Below are 24,955 nucleotides of genomic sequence, written 5' to 3'. Positions count from 1 at the left end.
CTTAATTATCAAGCCTACGGCATTTCACTGTTTTATGCAAGGGTGTTTATGTTGTCTGCATTTTATGTGCCCATTTTAACCGCAGAAAATCTGAAAGTAAGCAAAAGTTAAAATGTAAATGCTATGGTCTTAGCTGTAATATTAAATGTTCCCCATGGTTTTACGATTACCCTTTACAGAATCTGTTGATGTATTTTGGCAAGCACAATATTAAAAATTTGCTTGGCAAAAATCCCCTTAGCAGAACCTGACAGACAGTAAGGTCAATAAAGTTTTAATCAACGAAGGAGAAAATACTCTTCTTCCAGATGGGTACCGCAGAACAATACTTTTATGAAATATTTATGATTCACCTTAGAATCTCAAAGTCTTAAACATAAGTAAAGCTTGGTGATTATTTCTAAAGTAAGAGGTGTTCATCCTTAGAATTTCTGAGGATTAAAATGCTAGTCTTGTTACTGGAAGTATACAATTTAGTATTCATCTGAACACCAAGTTTGTTATTGAACTTTCTTGTGTTCATAACCTGCCATCACTTTTTAAGAAATCATACTGGCATACATTTTATGTGAAGATTCTTCAGGTATCTCTGTCTCTTTAAACTGTAGATTTTGTTCAGATGATATGCAACTATATATTTACTGTTGGCAATGACATCATGCTGTTACTAGGATGTTGTTGTGGGTTTTTTTTGTTGATGTTGTTGTTCTAGCTGAATTTTATTGTGTTAGAACTGTTCATTGCACACAGTGGTATTCTAATAATAAAGTGTTCCTAGTTTCACTGTTTGGCCTTGACTCTGTGCTTTGGCAACTCGAAAAATCTGTAACAAAGAGAATTCTTACTATCACGAAAGTCCCTCCCCGAGTCCTGATCCTGCTACCTCACCCATACTCAGACCCAAGGAGGAGGAAACAAAGGAAAACTTTGACATCACAGATGGATGAATGGCATTCCTATATATATCCCCAACTCTGCTTCCTGTTATGAATCCTTAAGTGGTCTGATCACAAGTACTGGAGTATTGAAATGGGTTACCTAACACTTCTCTAGTCCCAGCACAGTAAATGAAAACCAGCCCAGACCAAGCCAAATAAGACCAGTGGCCATGGCTGTATTCCGAGTCTGCAGAAAAGTCTATCTGAAAAATATCAAGTTGTCTAGATATATATGGCAATTACTCTTATAAAGTGGATACTCAAGGAAAGTCTGAATGTATTCTGCGTTCATTTTTGCTACTATTTTAACACTTGCTAATAAACAATTAATGCAGCCATTAATTAACACCTCCAGCAAGCTTCTTACCCATCATACTGTGAGTTTGAAAGCACTGAAACATGATTTGTGGTTTTGAGTTTATTATGAAGTCTGAATAATTCATCTTATTTTCAAGAAACTGCTGTTTTGTACAGAGAAACTTAAATCACAGGCTTACCATGAGTTGAATGATTAGCTACATTAATATATTTTAAAACCAAACTATATTGCTTTAACTTTGTAACATTAAAGGTGATTGAAATATTTAATTAGTCATTTCTAGTTGTTCTGCTGTTATATTAAGTCAGTGATTTAGGAATGACACTTGACTTCTTAAGAAAACAGTCTGGATGAGTATGCGTAATGTAAAAATTAATATAAAATGACTGCTTTTGGATCAAATGAATGTAAAAGTAATACAAAAATATATGTAAGTTGTTTAACCTTTCTGTTAACCATAATTAGACTATTACACTTACAGTTATGGAAGATTAATTGGTTAAATTCTCTATTAAAATAACCTGAAATTAGTATTGTTGTTTATGACAAAATTATCTTTCCTGAATAGGATTGGATAAAATTTCTGCATCATGTGTATTAAACTCAGAATTTATTTTAAAAATTCTTGGCAGGAGTTGAGTATTTTGCATAAAATTCACATAATCAGCTGTGCTACCTTAGAAAAAAAATTTCTTCTAATTGTTTGTTTTCTTTACCCTTATTTTAGTTTTAAAATTCAGAAAGGAGTGGTTTTGGTGATGGTGTTTTGCTTTGTTTTTCAAAACACTGAGACAGAGATTTAATGTATTTTTAATGAGTATGTTATTATTCTGTCATTCATTTCATAATTTTATCTAAAATGATTGGCACTATCACTGTATCTTATTGTTCATTCAGAGCACATGGAGTATGCTTAATTGCATTTTTTTTCTGTCAAGTCCTTAATTTTCTCACTAGCAATTTCAGGTGATAGGTTTGGGGAAAGCCAGAATCTTAACCTGCTACTAGGCATGCATAATTTCTGCTGTCTACTACTGGATGGACTCCACATAGTATATTGGTGTTTTGCTAGAAAATAATAAAAGTGCTACTTTGGAGCTCTGTTGGCATGAGCTTTAAAAACAGGCAGATCCTAGTTCTAACCATACCTGTTCTAGTGTATAATTGTTGCAACACAAAAAGAGTTGTCAAGGATGACCTCCCTCCCCTTGGGACCAACGACCAAGTTCATGATACCTTTGTACTGAATTAGGGTAAAATGACACCAACCAACCAGTATTATGATTTATTAATACAAAGTATAAGGCATGTGGTTAGATACAATAACTCAACAATGATTACTTTAACTGGATCAGCAAGCTCTGTGCTATGCGTTAGAGTTAGATTTAGCCAATATTCAATGAAAAAGAGAGGAGAGGAGGGGAGGGGAGGGGAAGGGAGGGGAGAGGAGGGGAGGGGAGAGGAGAGGAGAGGAGAGGAGAGGAGAGGAGAGGGGAGGAGAGGAGAGGAGAGGAGAGGAGAGGGGAGGAGGGAGGAGAGGAGAGGGGAGGAGAGGAGAGGAGAGGAGAGGAGAGGAGAGGAGAGGAGAGGAGAGGAGAGGAGAGGAGAGGAGAGGAGAGGAGAGGAGAGGAGAGGAGAGGAGAGGAGAGGAGAGGAGAGGAGAGGAGAGGAGAGGAGAGGAGAGGAGAGGAGAGGAGAGGAGAGGAGAGGAGAGGAGAGGAGAGGAGAGGAGAGGAGAGGAGAGGAGAGGAGAGGAGAGGAAGGGAGGGGAGGGGAGGGGAGGGGAGAGAGACAAAGAAAGAGAGACAAAGAGAGAAAAGTATCACCACCCATGGATCCAGTGACGTCTTGTTGGTCCTCTTCACCCAGGGTATCGGTGATGGGAGCTCTCTGACCTGAGCCCTGCACTATAAAGTTCATATTCTTTTAGGGTGTTATCCTAAATTTGCACACAAAGCATAGAAAGGTGTTACTATGATAATGGTAGGCATAGTTTTGTGAGCACATGTGCAGTTCCAAAGCTGGGGTTCCTCAGGGTCCTCCAGGTGGTCGTTGTCCTTCTTGTCCCTCATATCGTGGTGTCTGCTTTTAGACTCCAACCTCTGAGTTAGCCCGTCATCATTTCACAGTCCTGTGGAGGCTTAACTGCTTTGAACAAAGGGCTCAGAACAATCCTATCTGCACAATATCTATAGCCAACACCCTCTTTATTTGCTTCAACATCCTTGTAATTTGCTTCCCTTACTTGCTCAAAGCTTCCCATGGTCAAATGCAAATGGTGCCTGAGACGAGCTCAGTTTCCTGTCTCTGACTCACACTGTGGAATGTAAGCAGTGTTTCAGACAAGCTCAATGTCCAGGTTCTCACAGTAATAAAACTTTACTGTGGCCACCAGAGTCTGATATAATTGCATATTATGTGGCCTCAATTCTAGTACAATCATATAAAGAAAATTTTCAGTTCAATACTTGTTACAGCTCTGCAATTCCCATGCCTGCTTCTGTTCTTCCTAAAATGTTTTATTAGAGTCAATTTCTTCATATGTAAGTTGCTCAACCCTGGCAGTTCTGGTTGGTGCCATTATGTCTACTAGATGTCAAAGGAGGAAGCCAGCTGAGTCTGCCTCTTAACAGAGCTAGTCACCTGCTACCTCTCTTCTAGTTGAGCTTATTTCATGTTATTAAACTGTCTTACATGGCCATGGAGTCCTTCACGAATCAGTGCTCCCTATTGTAAAAACTGTGGTTGTAGATCAAAGGTAATCATGGCAATCAATTCATTCATAGCATGTATATTTGAAGATTTTGGTTGTAGTAATGGAGACTTGCAGCATGCTTAGACACCTGCAGCTTTCCTACACAGTATGATCCATGGAAATATATAGTTCCAGTCTACTATTTTCTGCAATGAACACACACTGAGCAGAGCAGATGGCTTTCACATCGCACCATGAGATTTTGCCCTTGTTATTTGAGTAGCTGTGTTTCCTTCTGTAACTGACTCAGTTATAACTGAATTTATTAAAACAATGAAAATATCAACTGACAGAGGAGAACTTGTCTCTGCTTGAGACTGAACCTTCACCAGAGTCAAAATCACAGAGTAGTAACACATTTCACAGATGCTGAGATAAATACAAAGTCTAATTTCTAGCCTAAGTTTTTCTTCAAGACACCTTTCCCACACACAACAGTGTTATGGGTTAAGCAGACATTCTTCTTAGATTTAATATTGCCTAGCACTTTTCCACATAAATCTTATTATTTAGAATTTTACTTAAAAATAAATAAGTTCTCTGGAAACAGATTTTCTTTGCTTATTTGCCATCTTCCTTCAGGTTGTTTCTTTTTTAAATTGCTTAAAAAAAAAAAAATTTAAATAGGGAATAAATAATTCTTCTGATTTCTTAAAGTGCATGTAAAGGTAACATTGCCATAAGCTTTTGAAAAGCTACTGTTGACACATGCAAAAAGAGCCTGTTTTGAAGCCCAGGTAGTCACTTTTCAACTAAACATTTTTCAAAGCTAATCATATATCTCACAAAAAAAAAAAAGTCTAATTTTGCTTTTTTGCTGACAAATTTTGTCAACTAGGTTCATGCTGGAATTGCTGATCAAAGTCTGAAGGGTGTCCAGCTCCTAAACAACTGGTACCTTGTCGTCATACTGATATACAGAAGGTCTGAGTTACCTGTCAAAGGTATTTACTCTTCTATCCCTCAGGAGGCAGAGCCACATCCCCATGCTTCTTAAATCTTCTTTACCTTTTACAGGAATATTTACTGGAAACCAGAATGAGATAACGAGCTATTGTCAGATATTTGCCATTTTGTCGCACTGCAAGTTTTTAAAAATTTATATAATCCTACCTTTGGCAAAAATGAATTATTATTAACTATGCATAACGGCTAAGAAAAACAGGTTCAGAAGCATGAAGTCTGCACTCTAACTGTGGAAAAAGGAAAAAAAAACAAATAAATAAACAACCCCCCAAATCATACCTCTGCTAACACCAGTAGTGTTAAATGTATATTTAGAACAGTAAGTATCAATTACTTTATATTTCTTATTTAACATTTAATGCTTTGGACAATTAAATTTTTTATTCCACCCTCAGCTTTTTAATGTTTACTCAGTTATACCCTTCACCCCCACTTCCACCACCCCCCCCCCCATTGAAGTATGGCATTCAGAGTTGTCTTGTCTCTATAGTTTTTCAATAAGCCCTGCTAAGAAAATTGACTTCTCTGGTATTAAGTGAAGGAAAAGGATTTGACAGGTTTAGATATGAAATGAATAGCGACTTTCCTCCGAAAATATGTCAAATTAAAGCAGGTGAGGAAAACAGCTACAATATGTCAACTTTTACAGGCTTTGATTTATTTTTAATGATGCTGTGCACTTTAGGAAGCCTGAAGATGTGCTCATTTGCAACCCAGGTCTCATGGTGTGCTGTATTGTTCAGGTACTTCTTGTAAGTTGGGTGAAAGATAGGATCATGACCTCGAACTCCTGTAAATAGCAATTACCTCTTTGGAAAGAGAATGATTAAAGTTTAGTTGAATGTCATCAAACTATTCACTTCTCTCTCTTCCTCCTTTCTGTAACTTGTTTATACTTCTTAACCACATATCCTCCCAAAGTTTATCTATTGCCAGCTCTCTTCATTATTTATTTACTAATTTATCATTTTAATTATTTATTTATTCATGATGGGTCTCATAGGATAATGTGAAAGCATAAGATCTTAGTAAATTATCACATAGCAAACTAATAATTTCAGGTTCAAAGAAAAAAAAAGTTTGATGAATAAGAAAAGTTTAAATACTTAATCAGTATTATTTCAGGAAAAAACCAGGATCCACAAAACAAGGTTCAAAATGAGATCACAAACAACTGGGCCAGGAAAATTTTTTTAGAAAATGACTGCAGCAAATCTCCTCTAGCTCATTTTCATTAAATAATTTGGTACTGGAAATACAATTTTTACAAGAATGTGGCTAAAGAGCAGATTGCATTTGGTTACACCAAAAGGGGAAAATAAAGAAAAACGTTCCTCAATATCACCAAAAATAAAATGTCTCGATGTTGACATATTGACTTGCTTTCATTAATGACCTCAACATAAGCATTAGAGGGCTATGGCGAAATTTGTTGAAGACCCAAAATTAGAAGGCCTCAGAGTTAAGAACAAACTGTGTCACCTTGAAAATTCCAGTTATGAATGAATTAAAATTTAGCATTTCCAAGCTTAAGACTGTGTGCCTAAAGTCTGAAATAATATTGACAGATCAAAGGAGGACCCAGTGTCCTCACTGATATGTGATTGAACAGTGATCAGAATATCTCCCTGGAAATATCTCCCTTGATCCAAGGTAAAGAGCTCTACAGACAGCAAAACAGAATCTCCCTTACAGTAAAATTAAGCCTACTTTCTATTTTAGTAGTAGTAGTAGTATTTAGTATTATTATTAGTAGTAGTTATTTATTATTGTCTCTTTAGAGATTTATTGCTCCCTGGGAGTTACAAAAACAAATCAGGCGACTCCTGAAATTCCTGTGTTCTTATACCTGATGGACATGAGGGAAGACCCCATTCTGAGGATCCAAATGCCAAACTCTAACGGGAATAATTTGCTAGGAAGTAAGTTGCAAAACAACCATATGCAGAATTGTCAGGAGCATGTGGCAGAAGAATGTCTCGGGGTGCCAGGTGAAGCCTCAGATTGTTACAGAAATGGGGAAGGAAAGAAGAAGTACATCAGTGTGGATTTCAGATGGAACACTAAGAAAACTGTGGGGAAGTACCTAAAATAGCAGACGTGTACTTGGAGGAGATGGAGATAAAGTGAATAAACCATGTAGGCAAAGAAAGTCCCAAAGTATGCAACTCTCAATTCAAGATTTTTTCAAATTAGAAATGCTAACTAAATGAATTGTCCAGTGAAATGATTACTAGACAGCAGCAATCCTTGTGGATTCAGGCATTGTGAACTTTGATCTGGAAAAGCAGCCTAACCTCTGTAGACTAATTAAATTGCTCAGAATCTTAAAAGATGAGCACATGTTAAGACAAATAGTGAGATACAATAGATACTACCTCGTGATTCTCTAGGTAACATCGAGAGGATTACCATATTTTCTTCAGAGTATTACAAGTCAATGTGTATAAGCAGCTTAGATAAACATGCTATAGAAAATGAGAGTAAAACTAGCTGTTCTGTTAGTGTTACATGAACTCCTCTGAGATTGTTAGCCTTTACTGAATCATTTTCTGCTCTTACTTTCTTCTGTATTCGTACATGTTCCTGTATAAAAAGACCTCATGTTTAAGGATATGTCTGAGAACAGTTTTGATACCTTGAATGAAGGATCATAATGTATGATCTATTATGCAGAAGAAATGTGGCCAAATACTGTATACCTTCAAGAACAATGAATTTGCTCAAACAGGAAAACTTAACTATGTGCAAGTCAAATTCAGTGTGTCCAAGAAAGGTCTTTTATTCACCTCTCAGCTGTGATTTGCAATAAGGAAGAAAATACACCTTTTGGCCAAGTGAGCTGTTTAACTCTGCTTCAATGTAAGCTACTATTTTCAATAATTGCAGCTTGAAGTGGAGATAAGTACAGCACATATTACTTGAATGTTCACTCCAGTCTGAAGTATAAAAGCCGAGCCAGTGAAAAGCTAATGATAAAAAACCATAGCTATGGATAAAAACCCATAGTACCTCCAATAAACTTGGGTTTTGCTGTTTTCCTACAGGAAAGGGCAATTTAAAATAATAAAGAAACTCTGGTTTTAGATTCCAGGACAAATGAGATGCTACTTATCAAAGTAGTGAGTCAATCACTGATAGTTGAATCAGGAAAAAAATGGGTTTTGAAGTCTGCAGTTCTAGTCCAGAGCAAGCTAGACACTGTAAAGTATATAGAAGCAACTTGATAATGGAAGTAAATTGCCTAAAACTTCTCTGCCAGGCTAAATACTCATCTCTACTGCCAAACTAATTCCGGTGCTTGCCACTCATGTAACACTATGAATTGCAGGTCTGTTTTTCATTCCTGCTGTCAAGTTATATACTTTTTTCTGTTAAGAATGAATGGATGATACTAAAATCTATAAAACATATTAGTTCTGGGTGACAGCATTTTGGGGTTTATTTTCTTCTTCTCTTCTTTTTAACTTTACTCTTTCAAAGGGAGGAGTGACTGAGTGAGATGGATCTCTAGGTGAAGAGACTTGTCCTCTGGTGAGCAGCCAAGCAGGATGAAGAAACTGAGACGTGGAAAGGAGGAAATTCACAGCATGGAGCTAAGAACTCACAATTCAAGCAGAGGGACTGACAGATGGCAGCCTGAAGGAGGGAGTAGTCAGCCTCAGAGCTGGTATCAAGAACTGTCTTGATGGACAACAGGAGATACAGCACAGTGCGGTACAGCTCTGAAAGTAACACAGGCATGTAAAACCAAACCCTGAAACAACGATCTGCCTGCAAGGACCCAACAGGCAGGGGAAGCAGGTATAAACCTTCTCTATTTGTATTCTGGCAAACTTTCTAACTTCAACCTCCACCCCCCTCCCCCCCCCCCGGATTCTTCTAATTGGTTTGGTTTTTTTGTTTGTTTGTTGGTTTTTTTTTTTTTTCATTCAATAGCATTCCCGTGTTCTTTAAGGAATGCAAAATTAGGAACAAGTCTAAACAGATTTACCTTAGAGTTGTAGTTGACTCAGGATCTTATTCACTAGGTTTAATAACCGTTAATTAACACAATTTGCCTGGCAGCCTACTCTGCTCAGGATGAATATCAGTCTTTACTAAAACATTAGTGGGCAATTAATACTGTCACTACAGCCCAGACATAAAAGTGCACAGAAGCATGATGCACCCAACGGCCTTCACAGCAGGAGACAAATACTGTAGTGTGAGTGATTAAAAATTACTTTGATGAACTATAAAGGCAAATTAGTGTCAATCTAGACCAATGGGATAAAAGAAGACACAAGAAGTGTGTGACTTCCTGGCTTCCACAACTTGCTATGTGCGGGTTTATATATGATAGAGGCAAGGAGTTTGGTTCTGAAATAGCAGATATGTTTATCAGATGTTGTGTCTGCAAGTTGCAGTGAATAAAGGTCACTTCATATTCAGAATATATGATTATATAAAAACAACAGTGATGCTGTACTGGGCCCCAGCTTAATTTCCTGCTTTGCCACAAACTTCCTTTGTGGCTTTTAGTAAGTGATATTAAGCCCAGGTATTGAAAGATATCTGGATGCCTGCCTGCAGTTGAATTCATTAGTATCTAGTCATCTAATTTTGCATTTCAACTTTCTTTTTCTTTTCTTTCTTTTTTTTACATGCTTAGGATTTATGTCTTGTTTTACAGAAAATTTACTGCTCCTTTTCTAGATTACTTGTGAATTTAACAGTCTGTTGTCAAACGAATATTCAAAACCACCTATTCAAACAAAATAACATACAGCATCACAGAAATTTGTAGTTCCTTTTTTGCTTTGCACAGTGATTTGCCCAATGATTAGTTGTACAGACTGAATATAGAATTAGAAACATCTTTCAGCTAAAGTTGCATTTAGCTGTTCACAGGTTGAAAAAAGCATTATTCAGGCTTTTAAAACCAAATAAGTCGACCTGTAAATTTACCTTCAGATAATTTTAAAGCAGAATATTAACAAAATATTGCAAGCAAGTCACCCCCACTGACTTTATGAAATACATTAAGAAAGAAAAAAGTTTTAATGCATTTTTATTTCTCAAATTTTCATGAGTTTTCACTCCTGCTATTTTTAAATTTTTATTTTAAAATTTAGCTTCAAAATAATACATTAAAATTGTCTTAATCTAGTAAGTTTTGGTGTGCAATTGTATATTTTTAACTAGTTCATGTTGATTCCTTTTTCCTTTGGATTCACTGTTTTGTAATAATTTAGAATTATCTTGAATTTAGTCAAAACAGCTGATTTTCTACAAGGAAAAGATAATCTGAGATCTATGATTCTATGATCGTATAATTTTTTTTTTTTTTAACAGTGGCACTTTTGACCAACTGCTTGGTTTATATTTCTAAGTAATTTCCTTGACATGATAGTAGGTGTCTCTTTCCAGCATTAAAAAATGTGATATCTTGGAATTATGACTGTATAAGTGAGAAGACTTCACAATTCCAGAGGTGACCAGAAGCCTATTATATTTAACCACTGACTCTCAGCTGTCTTGGAAAGTTAGAAGTGAGTGGGAAAGGCAAAAAAGATCTTGCCTTTCCCTTTGTGCCCTTGTGTTTTAAACTGAAGTAGGAGCATGATTCTTCCCCATCTCCACCTCCACCCCTCCCTGTGTTGTACTGTCACCTTTAGGTGAATAGCTTTTTAGTCTGAAGGAACTTTGATTTTCTTAGGCAAATGCAACAGCAACACCTGGTTGACAGAAAGCAAACGCTTTGAAATATATATTTCAGAAAGACCCAGCACTGTATTTATTAGAAATTGTATCTTCTATATTTAAATAACAACCAAGCATTTTAAAGCAAGTATTGTACTTCTTAAATTGCAATTCTTTGTCTTTGAATTCTGTTAATGAGTGTGATCATAACTGGAGCACTACAGAGATATGTAATATATTGTTAATGTTAGGCATTGAATTTCAGGCTAGAGAGACTTTATTACTACTGTAATCAATAACATGTCATAGAAGTTTTTACATTTCCTAACTATACATTACTTTTCCTGTTGGTGAAAGCATGGTGATGTTTCTTGCTGATTTTATTTTCACATGTTTTCTTTTGTCTAACTATAACAGAAACTATGATACTCAGCTGATAGGTGGTTCAGTACCTGCACAATTAGGGCTAAAAGACAAGTCTGACTATCATATCTCTACTGAAATCTAGTATATAATAAACATTAATCTGACTGAAGCATTTTACATTCTCTGGATAGCAATATATAGCTAATTTTGTGAAAGATAAACTGTGAGTTCAAAGGTGTGTATATATATATGTATAACCTTTCTGTTTAAGAGCAAAATCTTAAAAGCGTAATGGAGTTGGTTTTATTGCCCTGACGAGACTGTCATTTTTATATGATTGTTAAACTTTCTTGGTCAGGTTAGATTACTTACTTGTCTTGGCCTGGAACTAAGACATTTTAAATGATTCCTACCTATTTTTTTTCTTCTTTTTCTCTGCAAAATGTGAACCACAGGGTCCATTCAGGAATAACATCTGTTTTCTGTCTTCTTGATCTTGTACCCTTCTTTTAAATATTCTCAATCTTATCCCAAATATCTTCTGTGGCTGACTGCTATTAATAATTTTACTTCATCTTTAAAAATATCTTCCTGTCATTGCTTGACAATCTCTATAAACTTTTTTTATAAAGTTTTGGCTTCCTTTTATGCTCTTCCTTCCCAGTTCTGCAAAGCCAGCATGGTTTGTTCTGTGTTTGTGTGTGATGTATTGTTTGATACAATACTTTGCTTTGCAGGCCAGCAATCCATGTACCTGTAGCACAGGTTATTTAAAAACATTGAGCAACAAGTCTCAGAAATATCGATGCTTTATTCAGCCGACAATGTGTAACACTGAATCCGTATTGTAAGCAATAACTGAAGTGTTGACATCAGTCCTTCAATTTGTCATCATTTGTCCATTGTCACTTTGAGCTCTTGGGATGACTGAAGTAACAAATGAGTTGTCTTCTCTCAAGATGATGTTCCTTAGGGAAGAACTTGTCCTTTAGCTCCATTTAAAACATCTTGATCTAGTGCCAAGATGAGCTTTATGTAACCAGTTTCGCTCTTGGCAAACTCTTTTTGCTTTTTTTCAAGAGCAAATCCAGACCTGGGTATCAAAATTTAGACTGATATGTCTGCATAGTATTTTTCATTGAATCCCAAATATTTTTCCTACTAAAGTTTCCTTGGACATTTTATTCTGAATGAAAGAACCTATACCCACAGTGGGGAAAAAAAAAAAAAGTGCAAAACCATCTATCAATTTTGTCAGACGGTCAGTAGAACTGTTCATGTACAGGCAAGAGTGACCCTTCTCTTGCTGCTTTTTGAAAGGCATGGCTCTTGGTAGAACCGAGTTCTACCAAGTGGAAGTCATGGAGACAAGGGGAGGTCTGCACTGCCTTTAGACAGGCAAATTATTTACTCATATGAAAAAACAAGCCAGAGCAATGCAGTCTGAGTAGATTTTGTTTGGATCCTGGGAAAATCATGGAATGAGCCTTTTTGAAACACATTTCTGGACATGTGGAATAGAAGAGGGTTACTGGAAAGAGCTAGCATGTATTTACCAAGGGTGATATCTGATAAACCTGACTGCCTTCTAAATATTCTTGTGTCCAAGTTAGGACATTATGATCTGGAGGGGTGGACAACTGGTAAAAGCTAGTTGAATGATCAGCCCCAAAGGCTCATGGTTAATGGTCATGCTTTACCTGGAGGTCCACAGAAGGGGAGCGCTACAGGAATCTGTACTGGGACCCGTCCTTATTAATGCTTTTATTGTTTAACACCTGACCTGGAGGAGATAGCGGAGCACACACTCATCAAGTGTGCAGAAGACACCAAATTGAAGAGACAATTCAATATGCCCCATGATAGGATCTCACCCAAAGAAACCTGGATAAGCCAGTGGAATGGGGCCAATTGACCCATTCTATTTGTGAACCTTCCAAAATTGAGCAAAGGTAAATGCCAAGCACTTGGCAGTATTTTCTCCTCCATGGGGAGAAGCTGAGGGACACAGGTTACTTCAGCCTGGAGGAGGCAGCACCTAACAGCAGCCCACCAATGCCTGTGGGGAAGTTATCACGGGGATGGAGCCAGGCTCTTCACAGCTGTGCACAATGAGAAGATGAGAGGCAATTTGAGAAAGTTGAAATTAGAGAGGTTTGGATTGCATATAAAGAACTGTTTCTCCAGGAGGACAGCCTACCACTGAGACAGTGCAGTCTCTGTCCTTGGAGTTTTTCAAGGTTTGGCTGAGCAACATCCTGAGTAACCAGATCTAATCTCAGACATGGCTCTACTACGGGCAGGAGGCTGAACTTGATGACATCCTCTGGTCCCTTCCAACCTGAATCTGTGATCCTGTAAATCACTATTTACATGTTGTTTGGTTTTTTTTCTTATTCTTTCTACATTTTATAAACTTATTTTTTTTTCTCCCCACTTCCATTAGCTTTGATTTTCTTTATGCTAACATGCAATTTCTCTATTTGTGCTCTTTGATCTCTCCTATGCTTCCCCATTGTGGGTTTTTTTGTTTGTTTGTTTGTTTGTTTTTTCTTTTTTTCTTTTTTCCTTTTTTCCTTGTTTCCTACTAGGTAAAATGATAATATATCCTATCTATAACTTTATTTTTACCAAAATTTTACTTACCTTCTGTTAGTAAAGATTTTAGTTAGTATGATTGATTTATACCACTCTTCAAGTTCTCAGGAAAGAACAAAAGTTTTTTGTTCGCATTTAGTATCTGTTGTCATCTCAAAGGTGAATTTATCTTGTGAAGCTTAAAAAATCTGTTCAGCATATTTTGTTCCTGTAATGCATTTTTGTGATGAGTAAGAAATTATTCCAAGAACCATCATATCAAGAACAGAAAATATAAATACTTTGTTCACTAGCTCCGCAAAGCATTTTAATTCCCATAATTTTAAAAATGTGTCAAAAAAATCAGTTTTACTTTGCCAAAGGTGGTACCTGAATTTAAAAAAAATTGTGTGCAGATTTTTCAATGAGGTTGTGTTTATAACATGACTTTTTTCTTCATGTAAAGCTAGAAAGAATTATTGTGATTAAATTTTTGTCTGACTTGCCTCTTGTGTAATAAAGATGAAAGATTTCCCTTGGATTTTAAACTTTCAAAAATGTTATTTTGTAGGCAGATCTTCCTCCTTTTTCTTTGCAATAAATACACATTTTAGAGGAAAAAAAAACAGTGAGAATGCTAACCTAGTCTTGCTAAAGGCACCTTGTGGATGTTCTAATGGATTTTCTACGTAGGTTTCTGGTAATCATGAAGATCTAGCCATCTCTAACTGTGGAAATGCATATCTGTTGTTCAGCTAAAGTAATTGGCTGTGTATTTATGTTGTATGGACACATACAACAGATTATTTAAAATATGTGTGTGTATACATATGCAGTTCATTTATTTAGATTATGTGACAGTTTCATGGGGAAACAGGACAATCGATTGCTGGTCTGTAGTGACAGAAGTCTCTATTATAAGAGTCCTTGCAGCAGCAGCACCTCTTTAGCTGCATCAGATGAGGCTTGTCAAACTCCTATTCTGTTCAGTTCTTAGATTCCTGTTGCCCACGATTGTATGTGACTACCCAAGCAACACATGCAGTCTTAACCATACACAAGAACTGACCCTGTAACCATTTCTGTAAGAACAGTTTCTGTTGATTACTTACAAATAACTTATTTATGTATAGTGTGACCATTTCTGCAGCAGCAACCACCCAGGGGAGACTTTGGAGACTTCATCCAGGACGTCATGTTTAAGCACACAAATCAGATGAGACAGAGCAGGAGCTGCCTTGGGGAATTTCAAGAACTGTACAAAATTCCCATCTGGAAGGATCCTGTAACAATCAGTCAAATACTTGATACTGAAGGTTCAAGCAATCACCTTGGTTCCAACTGATGACAAACCTGCCCTTAATTTTACCTGTGTAGTACTCAAATCACCCAGGGACTTAATGACTTAACTGCTAACTAGCTCAGCCCTGATATCCAGCTACAAAGTTGTAACTGAATAAAAAACGTGATTTGCATGCTTATAATTTAAGCCCAATAGCTGTTGCCACACTTACTATGTGAAGTATAAGGGGATGGAATACTCAGGACACAGCGCTACAGGGAAGAGAATTGTTTTGGCCGGTCTCCTGATAAAGATTTGTTATGGATATTGCAAATTTCGAAGTGAGGTGAGGGGGTGCACCTTCGCACCCCTCTCCTTTGTGAGATCAGTATATAAAAAAGAAATGGTGTCCTGGCTTCTCCATCACATATGATAATGAGTTATTAACAATTTGTGTGTTATGATAACTACCTGTAAGAAAAAAACCCCTTTTTATTGCTGTTCATTTAAGCAGCAATAAAGAGAACTTAGAATTAGAACTTAGAATTCTCTTTGGATGAACCAATATCCTTTAAACTGATTCCAAAGAGGCACCACAGCATCACTCAAAACCTCCGCTTTTTCTTCTGATAACAGATGATTATCATCTTATAAAGACCTAACTAGACAGAAAGTCTACAGCATAAATAATGCAGGTTTGAGTTTGAGATTGCAAACTATACCCATATTTCTGATGATATATCTCTTTAGTTCTAACATACCAAATGACTGTCTACTTTAGCTTTTGATTATCGTAGTTCCATAGAATCACCCAATTGGACATCTTTGTATGAGACTTTTTTGTTTGTTGTTGTGGTTTTGGTTTTGTTTTGTTTTTTCCTTTTTTTTTTTTAATCTTACATATTCTGTGGTAGTAGATACACACTAATCTTCTCCAAAGTAGACTTGCTTCAATATTCTGAAATTTGTATAAAGATTAATTTAAAGATTCATAGGTAAATATTTTAATTAGATTTTATTTTTGTTAAATACTTTATAACTTAATGCAGTACCCTCATATATTTAACATCAACTTAACCAAAAAACCCCCTTCTCCTGACTGTTACTGGGTTTACATCTTTTAAAATGCAGTTCTGTCCTTAGGACTATTTTCCATTTTTCTTTCATGCAATATGTGCATTCTGCTTTTGATAGCTTTTAGATGTTCAGCGCTAAGCGTATGTTTGAAGAAAAGTTGTGCAAGACTATAAGGAAAATAAGTCCATGCTACAGTTTTGTAAATCCTTGCTGGTTCTTTTTCTTTTTCATCTACACCATCATACCAATAGCACAGATTGCACCTTCATATTCTTCTTACAGGGCAATGACAAAGCTAATTCCTGCTGCTTCATTTGAATTTTTTAAATTTTGCATCCCTGCTCTTTTAGAGCGAAATGCAGGTCAAGACATCATCACATAATTCTAACTTAAGAAGTTTCTATCTGTTCCCAAACACATTTTGGTATTTGTTTTTTACTGTTTTATCACTAAGTCCACTGCTCAATTCAGTTATATAAAAATATATATATGCTGCTTTTATGGTTTTTCTGTTATAATTTCTAAGTTGTCATTGTGAAAGGTTGTCTCACATTACATGTAATACCTGGAAGATCCTAGATTATCTAGAACCTGGATAGTGAGTCACGATTTTGAACAAGACTTACAGGACAAAGAGATTGTGAATGCTCCATCTCTGGGTGCGCGAAACATTTACACAGCTGATTTCAACTGTACTGGGTTTTTCTTTTTTTCTCTCTTGCTTGTAATTTTCAGAACAATCACAATGGTTCTACTATTTTTCATTTGTCTAAAAGCTATAGCACACAATTTTAATGTTTCATACGTATACTTTGGGAAACTTGTTTAATTATTCTGGACCAAACTTTGTGACTTGTGGAGAGCATTTACTACTGCAGGTAGTTTTGCTGACTCAGGAAAATTGCAAGACTACAAAACCCTAGCCCTTGTTGCATAGATGAGCTCATATTTATTTTCTGTGCTCACAGATCATCCAGGATGTTTGATGGAAGAGTTTTACTCTGGTCTTGGTCTCTAGAGGTAAGTTATGAAATACTAAATCAACTTTTTTAGAACAGATTTAGAGGATGGCGGCTGTTCTTGCTTTTCCATTCCCATGGTGACTGTGTATGATGCACAAGAGAGAGCAAGTTCTGGCACATTGTGGATTTCAGAGACTGTTTCTGTCAGAGTATCTCTTGACAGCCAGTTCCCCAGGACTGTGCTAATATTAGTTCAAAGAACCTAGTTTTATCTTCTTGACTTAGTGGGATGATAGGAAAATGTTTGAAAAGAAGAAAATAATACAACAAAGGCAAAACTGGCAGTGAGAGGGAGTCTATGAAAACAACGCATGCTCCAAACTTAAATATAATAAACTAAATGCTCTATTTGTGAAAATGAGTACTTTCAGTCACACATCTTTCATGATTTTTTTTTTTTTTCCACTACAGATGACTCAAGGTATGTGGTGTATGCATAATTCATGAAGAAGAATATCCACGTTCATTAATGTGTCTGACTTAAGAGGGTTTGTGGCCCTCAGGACATGAAGGTGTCAGATGTCATGAACTACTCTAGCTGATAAGTAAAAGAGGGCTGAGAAATTAACAGGTTGAGTGAGATGTAAGGCACAGCGCTCTAAGGTAAATACCTCCCTTCTTTTTCCCTAAGTATGCCGAAACTCTTGGGATGTCAGGGGAGATGGTATAATCTGAGGTGCAATTTAAATCCATGCCTTTTATAGACTTTTTTGCACCACAATATTTTTTCTTTTTTTTCTTAAATTTAAACAGTGTCAGAAAGAAATTATTCATTAGCAAACAAGACTCCCTGAGCTGACAACCTACTTCTAAAATGTTTGAAACTAACTTGAAAATTATTTTGTCAAACAACTAACTTACTTACTTTTATGGCTGGATCGTTCCAGGGCAGCACTGAGAGCTCATTTTCTTCCTTTTCTGTGAAACGAAGCTAAATTCCCTCTAGCTTCCTTTCATAGAAAGGAAAAACCTGAATTTCAGACACGTTAGAGGCAAATCTTAATATGTGACCCTATCTGGCTTGCAGCCACACAAATTCATCCCTGATGGGCCAGGGCAAAGGAAGCTGAGAAAGGAAGTCCTGTAAGGGCTAGGAAAACCTGATGTGGCCTTTTTTAGCTTGTATTGTGAAGTGGAGCAAATCTTTGCATCAGGTTTTCGCTCAGTAGAACAGGAGGTATAGGATGCTTGAGAACCTCAGTGTAGATGAAAAGTGATGAATTCAGGTAATAGAAGCCAAGTTAACAGCAGACAGACGAACCAGTGCTGGGGAGTAATTGACAATCCAAAAGCTTCTCTTGTTGCATATGTTTTTCCCTGCTTTAACATGATATTTCAGAATTGCCATACTGATTACTGTTCCTTCTCACAGTCTCTGGAGATAAGTTTACTTCTAGCATATCTTTACAGGAAAATTATTTCCTCAGGTCCAATAGATGGATCTCAACTTTGATATTTCATTAGCATGAGATTCCCTGTGGTGAAAGTGAGGAGGATTTTTCTTTTTTCTCTTTTGCTATTAGAATTCCTTTCTTCCCCAAAAGAATATGTCCAGTAGACGAATAAGAATAAGAATAAATGTCATAGAATATATGCTATGGAGTTGAAATGCCCTTTATTTGTTCTGCAAATGTTCAATTCCTAAAATAACAGTTTCATCAATATATGTTTATCATTTTTTAATAAAAATGTTCTGATACTTCCAGTTTACTTAGTTCTAACTAAATTAATTTACAGTTTTTATTTATTAAAAAAACACATACCACCCAAACCTTACCCAAGTGCAGGTAGATGGAAAAGATTTTTGGCTTTCTATCTTTTGTTTTATTTATTGTTTGAGCATAGAATTGGAAATGCTGTAAAACAGCTGCTCCTATTCTACTACTTCTATACTTTAACTAATTTCATGCAAAAGTAAAAATGCAAAAATCCTGACCATCATCAACCTGTAATTAAATTATGAATGTGCCATGAAATCAAGAATAACATAAAATTATTGATTGTAGCATGTGATGAAAGTTTGATTGTACAGAGAAATCTTAGTTCTTTGTGCAGCTGATAAGACAATTCCATTTTACAATCAGAAAAGCCAGGAAAGGTAGTGACTTGCCAGATAATTGTGTCACAGGATAAACGTCAGTCTCAACCTTGAGCTGGTAAGGTATAATGAATTGTTTAATTGAACTACACTGTAGAGTATTCATACTCTGAAAAACAATGTTATAATTTTAAGTCACTTCTGTATTTTTTGATGACCAATGTAAAAATCATGTTTCTCTGGTGAAAGACTACAATGTCTCATTCACAATGTACAAAGCTTTATAACTAGTTAAGAGGAACCCAGGATTGTAAGCCCTGTATTATGTCAAATAATTGTTTTATTATTGGTACACTATATTTTCCTTGGACTTCATGGAGTTGAAAAACTTAATAACTGTAACAAACCTTAGCTTGACAGCTATATACTGAACTTTATTGCTACTACTGTTTATGCCTCAAGGAATAAGCTTTATGTGTTCAAAGCTACTGTAATATGCTTCAGGGAATGAGCTTTGTGTGGTCAAATCTACCATAATACTATACCTTTCTGGAGACATGCACTCCAAATCTCTGGAGTGTCCCTTTAATTTCTGTTAGCAGAGCATGTTCAAATACTCCATGCCATCCAACATCATAACAATGTATTTTGATAGTATTTTTTGCTGGTATTCCCTGCTAACTGAGGGTGTTTGGCTACCACTGTTAATTTTCAATATTTTGCGATCACTAGAGAAAGAAACAAGTATATCTTTAGATATCCAATTGATTTGTGCATGTGTAAAATTCTAGGAAGTAGACAGAAACACAGTAAGTCTTTGAACTCTGTTGCTGAAGGAATTTAATATTCAAGAAATTACTGTGAGCAGTAAAACTGAAATATCATAGTAAGTACATGAGGCTACTAGTCAATATTTTAACACAATGTACCAAATCTTGATGCAATCCTAACCTTGAGCAATAGGGAGGAGGAAGATTAAAACTCTTTCATAAAGCAAAAATTCAATTTTTACACAAAATGGTCTTCACCCTTGAAATCTCTGAAAAACTAAAGATCGAGCAAGATACCTCATTGCATAGCGTAGTCATAGCAAAGCTACTCAGGTGAGCCATTTGCAACTGGGTTTCTCATGCACGAGATATTATTCTTTGTGTTATGTCTCAAAAATCTGACTGGATTCTAACAGTGGACAATGGACATAAAATATGCCCATATGTATGTATATATGATTATCAGCCATCTTACATAGTACCAGTGAATAACAGCAGAATTTCAAAGCAAGCAGAAAGACACTTCTTTAATCAGACTTTAATTGCATTAGTATAACTTTCTCCTTATTGTAGGAGTCTTTTAGTTGAATATTTCAGTGATTCTGAGAGCAGAAAACAATTCATGTCCAAGCTGGAGGTGAAAAACACAAAACCTATAAGGCGCTTACAGAAGAGTATTTGTAAAATTCTGTACCTAGATGTTTCTACTCTGCCAGTTATCTTGCAATCTAGATGATACAGTAATCAGTATTAATTATCCCACTTACCGCCAAGTTAGGAAACTCTTGTTGTTACTGCAAAGTAAGATGAAACAAGAAAATAAATTTGAAAGGAAAAAAGTCCTCAGAACATAGTACCTTTTTTTTTTTATTATTTTTTAATTATTTCTTCCTCCAGCTTCTTTTGTACTACTCACATGTACAAGTCACTAATTAGTGTATCTCATTAATGGGAGATTTGTGCTCAGTAAATCTTTCTACATTGTGTAGTGGCTCGAGAAACATCCATAGCAGAGGAAAGACTGCCTGTTCTTCCAAAAGATGTTAATATACTCTATCTGCATGCTATAAAATCCTGCTCTGCTCGTAGGTAATGAAAGTGACTTCAACTTTTAAGACTGAAATAATATGTATCTTTAAGAAATGTGAAGAAAAAACATAGGCATGACAAATCTATAAGCAAAAATACGTTCAAAATCTTGTAACACAGGAAGCTAAGTGGCCTATAACAAAAAGGTTGCTCTGCAGATAGAATTTGATGTAAAAGTCTAGGTGATCTTGAATTCTTCAACAATGAGGTGGTGGCCCTGCACAGAACTTTTTCCTGTGTTTAGTCATTGTTTAGGAAATAACTGGTCATTTTACAAGTAGTTGGTTAAACATATAAATAATATAAAAAGAGAACCGGAAAACTATCTGCAACTTTCTACCTGGAAACTGGCTTAATGTCAGCTAGGCAAGTGCTCAATTAAAAGCTTTTGGTATGTAGCACCTGTAAGCATGAGATGAGATGAAATTTTGCAAGGATTGTGAATTGAGTCAGATGTCAACTAACATCATTAAAATATGTATAAAATAATTACAATTTGCTTTTCTTCAGGTTCTTCATTATCAGCACTCTAATGGATTTCTGAGGCTGGAGCAAAGCAAGCTCAACCTATAGAGTTCTTTTCAAGCTGGAAACAATCTTTGATTAAGTTCCTTTCTTATTATAACTTCTCTGTAGTATTTTGGGTATGACTGAAAATCTGATTCAAATTATCTCCTCCATTTCTTGTGTTGAAAGAGTGAGATAGAGAGTGTTACTGTTCTAAGGATATGAAAACTTCCATTGTGCTGATTTTTGGTATGTCTCCACTTTAATGTCAAATTTTAGGTTACCATTCCTCACGGCCCTGTGACACTGGTGCTGATGCAAACTGGTGCCACTCGGGTCTTGACATCAGTTTTTCAACAGGTCCTGAACTGCTGATACATAGTTTTTCCCCACTCTGAAGATGAGGAGTCATTTGATGGTTGCAGCCACCTGGGAACAACTTTTTTGAAACAAGCCAGCACAGATAGGATGTGGGATGGAATGAAAAAGTAAAATTTGTGAAAATGTCTCCTTTGGCAGCATTTGTCTCTCAGTCTCTCTGAGTTCTAGTTCAGGGCCTTCCAGTTACTCCTACTATGGAAGATGAGGTCTGGCACCTGGGAGCTGATGCACTGCATTGACCTCTGCTCCCAAGCTCTTCATGCAGCACTCATGCCTGGGAAATGTGCCAGCATGTTGTGGCTGCTCCCTGATGCTGGGAACATGAGGTCAGCATCTACAAAGGACAGCAAGATGGTGAAAGCAATAGTTATCTCTATAAAAGGGATATTCTGCAGGTCTATAAGAGGCATGATGTGTCCAGATCTTAGTCAACCTCCAGGCAAAATTTGCCAGAAAAACACCTTCAATTGTTAACTATTTCACTAAGGTTGTGCTTCATTAAATAAAAAACAAAACACCCCCCCCCCAATCTGTCAACCCCCCCCACCCTTCTTATTTAAAATCCAAGGGAAATGATGAGCAGCAGACAATGTACAACACTGGAGAGGATTTTTTGATTGTTAGACTGAATCCCTGTCACCTGGGATGAGGGTGACGGGAAAGACAGAAGCTAAAGTCTGGATTCCATATTTTGGTCCCTGTAGTTTGCAAATCGAAATAGGGTAATATAGAAATTGTTTTTAGTATCCTTCTTTCTTCTTTATAGTACTCATACAGTCATCATTCTGGAGCATTTTAATTGAGGGCTCTTTTTTTTCCCAGTGGTGAGATATCTTTTCCTTATCTTTCATATTTTCTAGCTACATTTATGTATTAAAAAAGTTGTTCCTTGGTCCATATTCTTCAAATAAGTGTCTAAAACAGAGCATGAAAGGGAAACAGCTGTGGAAGTGACCTAATGTGCTACAATCACTTACATAGATGACTGGTTTCAAATCTGGGAAATGCAGTCTGTTATTCTCATTCATAATCCAGTATTTTGTCAACTTACTTCTCTGATTGTGTCTTCCTGTAACATAATTGCTGTTCTGAAGAACATTTTTTCTATTCATCATTTTATTCTGAAGTAATAATTATCACTTCATAGGAATGGTAGGGGTGGGGGAGAACCTGAGAAATGTACAATTAATTCTCAAGAATAATTCTCACCTACTAAGCAGATGCTATCAACTATTGCAAAATTAAAAGTGGCAGATTTCTAGGTCATTGGTTTATATTTAGGAATTTTTTACCTCTGCACTCTAATAATGCTCCTTTTGCTTCATTTTACAAGATTACCTTCATTTTATGATTACCTTCACTTCATAATATTTGACTTTCCAGGAATCCAAGTAATAAAACGAGCAGTTTCTTAGGAGTTGTCTTTGCCTCCAAGTAACTTGGTTTCATGTAGTCTGGGAATTTTAAAGCATACTAGGTTTTAGAACGTATTTTAAAATTCAAAATCACATAATCTGTGTTCTGGAATCTGTGCTTATAGAGCTTTTAGGAAAATTCCTCTGGATTAGTGCATGGAAGAACTGTTCTCTGCTGCAGTGCACCCTGCACTGCAATAAACTATTGAACTAATTGAAACATCAAATCCATAATTAATCCTTTTCTTTTGTTCTGGTTTTTTTTTTTTTTTAAAGGTATCTTTTGCAGTTATATTGTATTCAAATCTCTGTTACAAGTTTATGTTGTGCTGAGTACATAGGCAAATGTTATGCTAGGATAGTGGTTCTGTCTTAAGTTTTTGAATAAAAAACTACTTACTCCATATCAGTATCAATTTTATAGTCTAATGAATCTGTAGGTAAAGGGAACCCAGAAAAATAAATAAATAGCAGGCACAAAAAATTCAGTAAACCACAATTATTTTTGCCATACATGTCATATATGTTATACTGGTGATGTTGGGGAAACTGTCATTTCACTGGTCAACACAGAGCTGGATGTTTATAAGTATTTATTACACTTTTGGGGGAAAGAGTAATAATTTATTTTGGAATTGCAGCAATTCATTCTGTCTTTAAACAAATTTGTGAATTTATATTTTCACCTGACGATACTTACAAAATTCTTTGTCACGGCTGTAGAACCATGAGGATTATATTTATTCCCTGCAAGTTAACTCAAGGTGACATGCAAATGTCCCTGGTATTTTCCCATTCAGTTTACAGCCATCAAGAACCACACACAAAGATGAGGTGGATTTCCCTTGGAAGGTTCTTGGAAGGCAGCATACTAGCTGTGAAAAACCCTACACATGCATGAATTTATTTTCTTCCTACAATAATCTTTTAGTCATCACTGAATCTGTGCAATGGAGCTTTGTATTGTAGGATTAAGAATTGGCACAAAAAAGTATTCATTAGGAAGCTACACCACTGCAGGGGCTCCAAAGTAAAAAGGTTTGATTCTGGGTTTGCTTTAAATATGTGTTATTCAGTATGTATTCTTTGTTCAATATTTTTTAGTGCCTTAAACCTTCTACACTTCTGTTTCTCCCTGCACTTAATTACCAATGATTGAGTTTGTTAGAGAAGTAACCTGTCCCGATGTAAATAATTCACCAAAACATTTGTGAGCCAAAATTTCTATGCCACATCTTAAATAATCAGTGAAACGCGGTAGTGCTTTATATAGCTGACTGGATAGTTTGCCTTTTTAGCTATCATTTTATTGATTGTTTTCTTAAAAGTAGTGAAGAAAGCCATAAATTAATGTGTTGGAACAATTTTGGCTAAAAAAAGGAAGCAGAAGTATTTAGAAATAAAGTGGTAATTCAATGTAGATGTTTTATACATATTTAAATAATTTTAATATTGTTAGAAATTCCAGCTTTAATATAAAAATTAATATAACTGCTTACCCAAAAGCATTTTCTTTTTAATTATTCATACATCCTCTCTCTGCTCTTTTCTATTTGTGTGGGAAGTAGGGTGCTTGTTGGATTTTCTTGTACTCAGAATAGCTTTCTGGATCCTGTAGCATATATTATGCATTAGCAGAAAATGTAGCTTTGGTGGCTAGTCATGGTCTCTTAAAAATAAATTCAGCTACTCTAAAGACTGAAGACAAGCAGTCTGGATATGAATATTCTCAAATATTTAGGCTGCTTTGATTTTGGTTAGACCCATC

The sequence above is a fragment of the Strigops habroptila genome, chromosome 1 (assembly GCF_004027225.2).
Source record: "Strigops habroptila isolate Jane chromosome 1, bStrHab1.2.pri, whole genome shotgun sequence".
Lineage (NCBI taxonomy): Eukaryota > Metazoa > Chordata > Aves > Psittaciformes > Psittacidae > Strigops > Strigops habroptila.
The sequence above is the reverse complement of the archived record's forward strand: the minus strand, read 5'-3'. Positions refer to the sequence as shown.